This window comes from Arvicola amphibius, chromosome 14, assembly GCF_903992535.2.
Source record: "Arvicola amphibius chromosome 14, mArvAmp1.2, whole genome shotgun sequence".
Lineage (NCBI taxonomy): Eukaryota > Metazoa > Chordata > Mammalia > Rodentia > Cricetidae > Arvicola > Arvicola amphibius.
The window spans coordinates 39,951,231-39,961,887 of record NC_052060.1 but is presented as its reverse complement, the minus strand read 5'-3'; positions in this window follow the sequence as shown (position 1 = coordinate 39,961,887).

The following is a 10,657-nucleotide window of genomic DNA, read 5'->3' as shown; positions in this document are numbered from 1 at the left end:
GAAGATGGAACATACGGTTTTCAGTTATGAAACTCAAGTTGTGCCTTTACCACCTTGCTGCTCCCTCTAATCTATCGTGTGTCCCATTGAATTGCCTTGTATTTGACAAAAAAGAGGTTCATATAAAAAGTTGTGGTTGTTTTTTCTGATCCTGTTATGGCTCATTGATGTGTGACAATGTAGTTCACTGTTTGATTATTGTGGTCTATCAAGTCTCAGCATGGAGATAGAAGGTCTCTAGGAACACTGTTGAGAAAGTTTATCAATTTAACTCTGAAAGGGTGTTTCAGTTAATAATAAAATTTACAAAACACTTAAAGAAGGTGTTGTATTTTAATAGGCAATCTTCCACGTTGTGTTAACATTTCTTTAGATATTTTTAAATGTTCATCATAGGATTATATAACTTTTAATTACTGATTCTACATTTATTTTTTTCAAATTCACATTTAGTATTTATTTTATCAAATTCACATTTGGTATTTATTTACCAACAGTATTTATTTATCCTTAGAAACATAATTTAGAATTTTTCTTTTTATTGATAAAATAATAAAATTAAGATTTGATTTTTTAATGACTATGTATCCTATAATATTTCTGAATACACTTGCTAGTCTTAATAATTTTAAAGATTTCTTACATCTTTTCACATAATTTATCATGCCTCAGAATATAGATGGTTTTATTTCTTCCTTTCTCATTTGGTATGCTTTTGGTTTCTTTTTTATCACTTGTTTTAGTCAGAATCACGTACAAAAATGTGTAGCTTATCACTATTAATAATTTTTAACAATAATTTTTGTTTTTGATATAGCTTGAGACAGAGTCTAGCTATGAAGCACAGGCTGAGCTCAAGCCCATGACTTTTCTTCAGCTTTCCTCGCCTGGATTATAGGCAGGTAACACCACACCAGGCTCACCACAATCTTCTTTAATGCTGCTGTTTTTAGATGGAGATTAGTCTTTTTCTAAAGCCTTCATTTATTTATTTAATTTATCTATCTATTTATGATAAAAAGATATTGAGTTTTAAAATGTCTTATTTTTAAAACTTATTTATTTATTCAAATAATTTTTACTCTCTTTACCCAGCCAACAGCAAATTTTAGCATTTTTTTTGAATTTTAAATAAATCTTAAAATCCTAGGATGTTTTCCTCTTTATTACTATGCACTATCTTTTTAAGTGAGAATTGCCTTGAGTCTGTCAAGGCAGACTAATTATTGTAGTCTAATAATTCCTTCTTCTTAACTGGAATTCAGACACTCTTTGTGGGGATTGTTGCTATTAAGTCTAGTTTGGCTTCGAACTTTCGATCATCCTTCCTTGTTCTTCTGTGTTGGGGTACCAGATGTTTGCGATGCAATTAGCGTTGTGGATTGGCTCACATGCACTGTTTTGCTGTCTTTTTCTGTCTGCGTAGCATACTTCTGCCTTGTTTTTTTATTGGTCAAATGTTGTTCTTATTTCTATGTCTTTGCTTACCTTGCTTTTCTAGAGATGTCTGGTAGGTTTATTGCACACACTTTTATTAGTTTAAATTAATTTGCTTCCTTGTTGTTAACCCAGGTTACTGTGCAAAGTAATAAGTTTCATTATGACATTTTCATATGTATGTGGCATTATAATTATTTCTTAATCACTCACCTCCCCTACTGCCCTTGTGCAACCTGCTTTTCATCTAGCTGGTTATGACATAGCCCCACTCTTTCTGCTTTTTATTACATAGATTCCTTTACACTTAGAGACAAAGTACATTACAAATGATGTCACAGACACATGAAAAATTATTATAGACTTTCAAGAATATTATGTATGACAATAACCTGAAAAATGTAGAACAGTATGCATCTTTTGGATGTCATATGTACTGTGCAAATTTAACGATTCTCACATCTATTTCTGTATCCCATTCTTTGTCTATACTTTAGTTTCATGTATTTTATTTTACATATATGTGTAAAGTCACACATGTGTATATATATATATATATATATTTGTGAGTGTGTATAGTATATGTGCAGGTGTGTGCTCATGCACATGTATGCAGAGAGCAGAGATTGACCTGTGTTTTTCTCCATCATTATTCACCTTAGTCTCTCGAGACAGCGTCTTTCACTGAACCTAGGTCTCATTATTTTTTTTTGTCTAAGTTGGTGACCAAAAGTTGCAGTATTCCTTCTGTCTCCATCCCCCACCCAAGCACTATGGTTTTAGACAGATGCACTCAAGTCTGGCTTTTTATATGGGTCTTGGGGACCCAATTTTAGATTTTTGTGTCTGTAGAGCAAATGCTTGTTCCCAATAAAACCATCTCCCCAGCTCTACTTTTGCATGTTTTAAATCAGACTTCTTCCCCCCATTTCTGTATAAATATCTAACTTTATCTTTTGTAAATCTAAACAATGATTAATTACATTGTCACCTGTGTAATTTCATGTGTGCATCCCTTATGTTTCCTTGTCCATCCATCTTTCTATCCGCTATTATTTTCCATCCCCATAAACTTGCTTTAATATGATTCTAGTGATATTCTAAATAAATTACACAAATTACTTTTGATTTAAAAATCCTTTAATTCATCTTAAATTTAACCAAGTGCTTTTCTTAACTAGAGCAGTTAAGTTGTTTTGTTGTTTGTTATTTATTTTTCTCTCTCTCTATTTAGATATTAGATATTTAGATATTTAGATTTAGATATTTAGATACTGCTGTCATGAAAAGTGGCTGAAGAAATTCTCTGGCTATTCTGATCTTTGGATGTATGGCTGCATTAATAATAGATGCTCTTAAGGTCGTAGAATTCTTCCTCTATGATGGTTTTCTAGCAGTTTTATCACGGTGTTTCTCATTTGCATTTTCCTATCTCCATTACCTTTTTCCATGGTTTTACATTTGTCACCATATTTGGAAATATTTTGCAAAGAAATAATTTTCAAATAATTTCCTAACCATCACATGCTTGTAATCCCCAAACACCAAAGGGTGAAGTAGGGGGGATTGTGAATTTGAGGCCAGACTAGAATACATAGCTGGACCCTAACACAAAACAAAAACAGAAACAAAAACAAACAACATAAAACATACTAACAACAGAATTTTCTAGAAATGTCTGAGAATAATTTCCCTGGTCTTTTGTTGTGTGGGGGTGGGTAGAGAATTCCAGGGCTCTGAGCTACACAACTGGATTGCCTGATTTATCCAATGGGTCAGTGAATCTTTGTTAAATATTATTTTTGTATTCTGTGATTTTCTTCTTTTTGCATTTCTGTTCCAGCAGTTTCTGTGCTATAACTTTAAGTCCACTGTACCTTTCCACTGACAGGATATAATCTGCTTTTCAATTCATCAATTGAAAGCTATTCCGAATTACATGTTTGTGTCTAGTTTTCCATTTGATTCAGCTTCTCGTAACTATTTCAGACTTCTCTTTAAGTTCTTGAACACACAGAACACATTTGTAACAACTTTCTGAAAGTTTCAGCTATCAAATTTATTTTATTCAGTAGAACATTTATTCACAACGTTTTAACATCTCATGTTTTAAAATTTATCTTTTGGATAATTTGAATACACACGCAGCCTGCTGACTCAATGTAGTGTTTTAGTGCTGTTCTTATGTATATGTGTTTAGTACTGACCTCTTGGGATTGGGCAATTTATCAATGGGCTCCATCCTGTAGGTGACTGATTATCCCTCAGCAGCCATTAATTACCTACAGCTCTGCATCTATGGGTGGGTTTTCCAAGCCATCCCCTCATTCTTGTGGGGATGTCAGCTGGTATTGTCATTGTGTGGATCTTGTTTAGACAACTGGTTAAAATTTTCTGATGCAGCTTCTCATCAGATATAGAAGACGCTGCCTCATAGCAGCCACTTTGGTCCTCCCGTTCTTACATTCTTTCCTCCTCTCTTCCATGACATTCCTGAACTTTAGGAGTAAGATTTGAGTTGTAACTATATCAACTGGGGTAGACTACCCCATAGTCTGTTGGTATTCTTTGCATTTTTACTCGCTGGGGATATTTATAATGATCTCCATTTTCTTCAACAAGCTTCTTTGATACGAGGTGAGAGCTACACTTATCTCTCAGTATAAAGAGAGGCATTTAAAATACAGTTGGGAATTAAACTAGTTTGAGAGAATGGCATTTTTTTCCAATGGCAGGGTCCATGATCTCACCAGTCATGGGTAGCTGGCTAGGTTTGCAATACTAGGTGTAAATTCTCTTCACTTGCATTGTTCTTGAGTCTAATTATGTGGCTGTTTGTTACCCTAGGACGTAAGTACTATTGCACCTTTCTGAGTATTTTTTTCATCTTGTTTATGATTGTGGTTCTTAGGCTCTATGGATGGATTGGCATAACTTTTCTCCCTTGATGGCTACTGAGCACTTTTGGATACTATGAGGGCCAGTCCTCAGGGAGGAGGCTTCCATGTCAGTCACAACTTTATTCCTGCACCTGAAGTATTAATTTCCTCTAACAATAGGGTCTTGCCATAATAGAGTTTTATTTTTAAGTTCTGGAGGCAACCAAAGTCAAGAGCAATAGCCTACATTGTTTGGGAGTCTCTTGAAGTCCCATGACCAAACAGAAGAGAGATGGCTCATGCCTGTGTCTTAGTTAGGGCTTCTATTGCTACAAAGAGACACCATCATCACGGCAAACCTTATAAAGGAAAACTTTGAGGTGGTGGCTTACAGTTCAGAGGTTCAGTCCGTTAACACCATGATGGGGAGCATGGTAGTGTGCAGGCAGATAAGGTACTAGCTACATCTTGATCAGAAGGCAACAGGAAGTAGACTGAGTATCACACTGAACCGGCTAATCCTAGATTTCTGATTCTTCTCTTCCTGCTGAACCAGAAAAAAAAAAACAGGCAAATAAGAGAAAAAGTCAAAGAAAAAACACAAAAGCACTTATAGACATGATGCAGAGACATTGGTTTGTTTATTTTTATTTTATCTTATTATTATTCTTTAAATGCCTATTTGTTTTCCAATGAGAGAGAGAAATAAAGAGTGTGAATTTGTGTGGGAGGAAAGGTGAAGAATCCAATATGGATTAAACAGTGGTTGTTAACAGAAGATAAACTGGAGGCTTTCGAACAGCTGGCACAGGAACAACTAAATGCTCACCATATTGAAGAATCAACCACCCCTTGGAATTCTCCTGTATTTGTTGTTAAATGAAATCTAGTTAATGGAGAATAGTGACAGATCTAAGAGTTGTCAATAAGGTAACTCAACCTATGGGCCCCATATAATCTGGAATTCCTCTGTCTTCTCTATTACCAAAAGAATGGCCTCATAGTTATTGATTTAAAAATTGTTTCTTTACTCTACCTTTACCAGAAAAGAACAGAAAAAAATTTGCCTTCACAGTGCCTACTTATAATAATTCTCAACCTACTAAGAGATACCAATAGATTATCCTCTTACAGAGAATGTTCAATAGCTCCACCCTATGCCAATACTTTGTAAGTCAGCCACTGGAAATAATATGTTAAAAATTTCTTAAATCTATAATTTACCATTACATGGATGACATTTGCTATCTGATTCAAGCATAGATACTTTTAAGGAATGTTTGAAGAATTAAAAAAAGTTTTGCCAAGTGGAAATTCTGCCAATTACCTAGGTTATAAAATAGGTTTACAGAAAATTAGAACACAGAAGGCACAAATTAGGAGAGATTGATTGTGGATTCTTAATGACTTTCAAAGATTGTTAGGAGACATTTCCAGTCTATGACCAGCTGTTGCGATAACACCTGATCTAATAGTTTATTTAAACAAAACCTTAGATGGTAACAAAGACTTAAATAGTTCCAGAGAATTGATTGTTGTTCAAGAAAAATTACAGGAGGCATATGTGGATAGGGTGAATTCAAATCTTAATTGCATTCTAGTCATATTGCCTTCTAGAATCCCCTCAACAGGAATTTTAATGCAAAGGGAAGATACTATCTTAGAATGGATCTCTTTACTACATAAACCAAGTAAAAAATTAAAAACTTATGTGGAAAAAGTCTCTTAATTATAAAAGGAAAATTGAGACTTAGTCAACTAGCAGGTATAGACCCAGCAGAGACTATAGTGCCTTTTACTTCTGATGAAATTTAAAAAATTATGGGAATGCAATGAATTTTAGCAAAGAGCTTGTGCTAATTTTTAGGAGAGATTAATAACAATTATTCCAAAAGTGATAGAATTAACTTTATAAAGATAACTATTTGGATAACATTGTCTGGGACACACCAATAACTGGAGGTTGTACATTCTATACTGATGCAAATAAATCAGGAGAGGCAGGTTATAAATCAGAAGATTTAAGTAAGGTGGAACAAAGCCCTTATAATTCTGTTCAAAAGGAAGAATTATATGCTATTCTCATGCTATGAAGGGATTTTACAGAGTCTCTTAATATAGTTACTGATTCACAATATGCAGAAAGAGTTGTCTTTCATATTGAAACCACTACATTTATACCAGATAATACAGAATTGACTTCATTATTTATACAGGTTCATGATATAAGATATAATCAGGAATAGGCTTTGCCCCATATACATAACACACATACGATCCCACGTGGGTCTTCCAGGTCCTCTACCACAAGATAATGCAGAAATTGATTGTTTATTGATTGAAAATGTGTTAAAAGACTCAGAACTTTATAAGAAACATCATGTCAATAGCAAAGGTTTAAAGAAAGAGTTTTCTATTACATGGCAACAAGCTAAGGAGATTATAAAGAGATCTCCTACTTGATCTTTCTATAACCAAACACTGCTACCACTGCTACCTGTAGAGACTAACCCAACAAGGTCTTTCATTGCTTTCAGGAGAGTTTGCCTGAACATCTTCATTGAAAATCTTCTTTTTTTTTTTTTTTTTTTTTTTGGTTTTTCGAGACAGGGTTTCTCTGCAGCTTTTTTAGAGCCTGTCCTGGACCTAGCTCTTGTAGACCAGGCTGGCCTCGAACTCACAGAGATCCGCCTGCCTCTGCCTCCGGAGTGCTGGGATTAAAGGCATGCGCCACCACCGCCCGGCTCATTGAAAATCTTCTTAAGCCACGGAAAGCTCTTCTGTCTGAGAAAAATTTGGAAATATTTACGACTGCCCCAGAAACTATTTTCCATACTCGGGAAGATGTAACTTTGCATGAGTATCTATGGTTTGGGCTTTTTATCATTGGCATTTCTGGAAGCGGGAAGTTTTAAGTCCAAATTGTCAGCAAGATCTTATTGATAGCCCACTGTTCATAGGGTAAATGTCGTCTTTGGATGAGTTGTACTTTCTCATTGGTCAAGCATCTGGCACTCATCGATGAATGATTTAAACAGGTAATCAGAGCCTGGTGTTCTCTAACAAAAGTGTCTATGAGTCTTGTAGGTCTCATAGATGTGGAAGGAGGAGCATACCTACAGAAGAGGTGGATCCTGGAGGACAATGATGTCACCGCTGCCCGAGAGGTAGACTATAGCAAACTATTACAAGCTTTCATTTCAGCCGGTTTTCAGCTAGTTTTGCCTTTCATTCTACAAGGCATGGTCTCACAACTCACCCAATACTGATAGTGCCTCAAATGAAGATAGCATAAAACACTAGATCACTTTCTTTTCATTATACCCATGTACTTTCTCAGAATGCAGAGCACTTCCTAGACATCTTTTCTGGAACTGCAATGCATGGTTCTGATTTATGGTAAGGCAAGATACAGCCTAGATGATAGGCTCCATCCGAATCTACTCTGTTGCCTGAAAAAGAACCTCACATGTTTATCACAGTGTTTCAAACATATTTTTAAAATTATGTGTATTTGTGTGTCTGTGTGTGAGTATGTGCACATAATTGCAGGTAACCATGGAAACCAGAGGATTCCCCAGGAGCTGAAGTGGCAGCCATTGATGAGGCAAATGAACTGTGCACTAGGCATCAAACTTGGGTCCTCTGCAAGAGCGACCTGTGCTTGAACCACTGAGCATCTCTCTGACCCCTTGTTTATTATGTTCTTGTAGATTAGGCTGAAAGTGTTTTCAAATGCTAGTTCTCATTCCTCTATAAGGTCTTGCTTGCCAAAGTGTTCAGAAGGTCATGTCAATAGCAAAGGTTTATTCCTTCACTCCTGTATGGAAATGAAGCTTCCAGTAGTCTGCTGGACTGTCCTCCAATTAATTTTGTAAACAAAAGACTGTAACTTCTGCCTTTCAATAGACATCCACTCTACAGTTTCACCTTTGAATCGAATACTAGGAATATTGGTATGTGTCTACATTTGCTTTTACTAGTTAAATCTTCCATGAACTCTATTTGCTGTAATTAAGTATTTGCCTTGTATCCTTTCTCACAGGTTTCATTTGGTCCTATCAAAAGATAGAGGTAATTTTTATGGAAGGGATATTTTTATGAGATGAAAAGTTAGACCAGTTTAGTATTTTTAACTTTTTTTCATTAAAACATAGGGTGAAGAATACATGTTATATCACAATATAGTACAGAGACACTTACACACACACACACACACACACACACACACACACACGACCCCTACCCCACATGCTCACACATAGCTGAAACATAGTCTATTAAACTACACTGTACTTACCTTACTAGCTGGAACACCCTTAAACATTTTCCCATCTGTTTCATTAACAAACTCTTCTGTTCTATAAAATGATAAATGGTTGTTCCTAACATGTGTTTTTTTTTTAAATCAGCACTTGCCCAGACCTCTTTCCAGGTTCCTTATCCAATGGTGAGAAACTGTAAGTCTGTGGCAAAGGGCTCAGTTTTTCCTTTCACTTACCACATTGCTCATCATTGCAAAGTCTTTATGACATGACATTTGCATCTGGGCCATTAAAGTGTACAGTTCAGTGGCAGTTAGTGCATTCGTGGTGTGGAGAAACTGTGACGACTGCCAAAGTACCTCTGGTTACCTCCTTGTAAGTAAAACCTTTCCTAAGCACATCATAGTTTTACTTTCACACTGCCTTCTTCTAGCTCGCCCCCACTGTTTCCACTTAAGCTTCATTTTCTTTATCAGGGATTGAAAGAATTCCAAAGCAGCTCGTAAGTACATCTTGGAAGGAGAACTGAGTAACACACAGTCCCCTGGATAATGTGTGGCTAAACAAGCGAGCTGGTCATAAAGCTTGAGCCTAGATGTGGTGTGTCCATGGAGACTTCCGAGAACACCATGAGCACTCAGAAACATGAGGACATGTGTCTGAGGAACAGAATGCTCCTTGATTTCAGTTCCTCACCCGAGCTGAGGGGATCAAAGCACCTCTTAAAGGAACACAGAAGCTGCTTTTCTTCCTTATAGCTGTCGACCATCTTATCTGATATTCAGACACAGTCTTCCAAGAGACTGAAGACTCTGGTTAGGAATTCATGCAGTGTCAAAACAAAGCCATGTCCTGGTTTCTCTGATGGTAAATTCTGGGGGATTAGGCCCCCTGATAAGGGGTTGAGATGCATGATTTTATATAATCCGTACTGGGGAGATCAGTTATGTTTTTACTTTTCGGATTGCTATGTGTAATATGTTAAATACTAGTCATGGGACATAAGAGTTTGAGTTTTCTTTTCTTCTTACAAATAGAGGCAAATGGTGCTGTTCTCTTTGCATCTCTAGACTACATTCTCTGTCACATACTATGAGTTCAGTGTTAGTTTCCATAGCTTCTTATAGATGCCAGCCTTTATTTGAACTTAAAATTTGATGCTTTGCTGTGACTCATAAGAGAAAACGTGATTTAAATCAAAGGGAAATTGTTTCTATTCTAGTTGTTCTGAACTCTGAGAAGCAGTAACTTTAAAAAAAGATTTATCTATTTTTATGTGTGTGAGTAGTTTCCTGGCACGAGTAGTTGCTGCAGCATATATATGCCTGCAGAAGTTAGGAGCAGCCATCCGGTTATGCATGGCTGAGTCTAAGCAGGTGCTGGGAACCAAACAAGTACTTTTAACCACGACTTCATCTCTCTTGCCAAGAAATAGTAACTTTTTAAATTTCATCTCAATTTATTGGTAGCATATGACAGTCCGGTCTAAACAGCTTGTGTCAATCCATTCCATTTTCATACGGTAATGTAACTGTGTGTGCTTGAAAACACAAGACCCACACACGCTCCCCTCTTGGTGTCTTCTGAATTCAAGGGGCAGCTCAGTTTTCCTATTCTACACAGAATCAAAATTCCTGGCTTAAGGAATAAATATGATGTCATAAATTTCACTTGCCTTCCAGAATATTACTCCTGCAGAAGACAGTTTCATGCTTGTTACCTGCAAAACTCATTAAATGAATATGTCTCATTCTGAAGGTTGGGTTTGTCACTAGCTCTTCTGGGAGGTCTGGCCCATTTTTCATGAAACAAAACAGAACTTTGAGACCATTTGCTAGTTGATGATGTTGCTTGTTTTTAGTCTTCTTTATCCATCAATAATGCTGAACCGAGCAGAACTCTCTGTGATTCTCGTGAAACCCCTTTGACCTGAGTATGCCAAAGCTTACAGCTCATCTGGAAGTTTTGCTAGACTGGCTTCATTTAAAACACTTTTTATAATTATTATGTCAGTGGATATTTATTACACACATTGTAAATATATATTGTAAATATATATATATATATATATATATA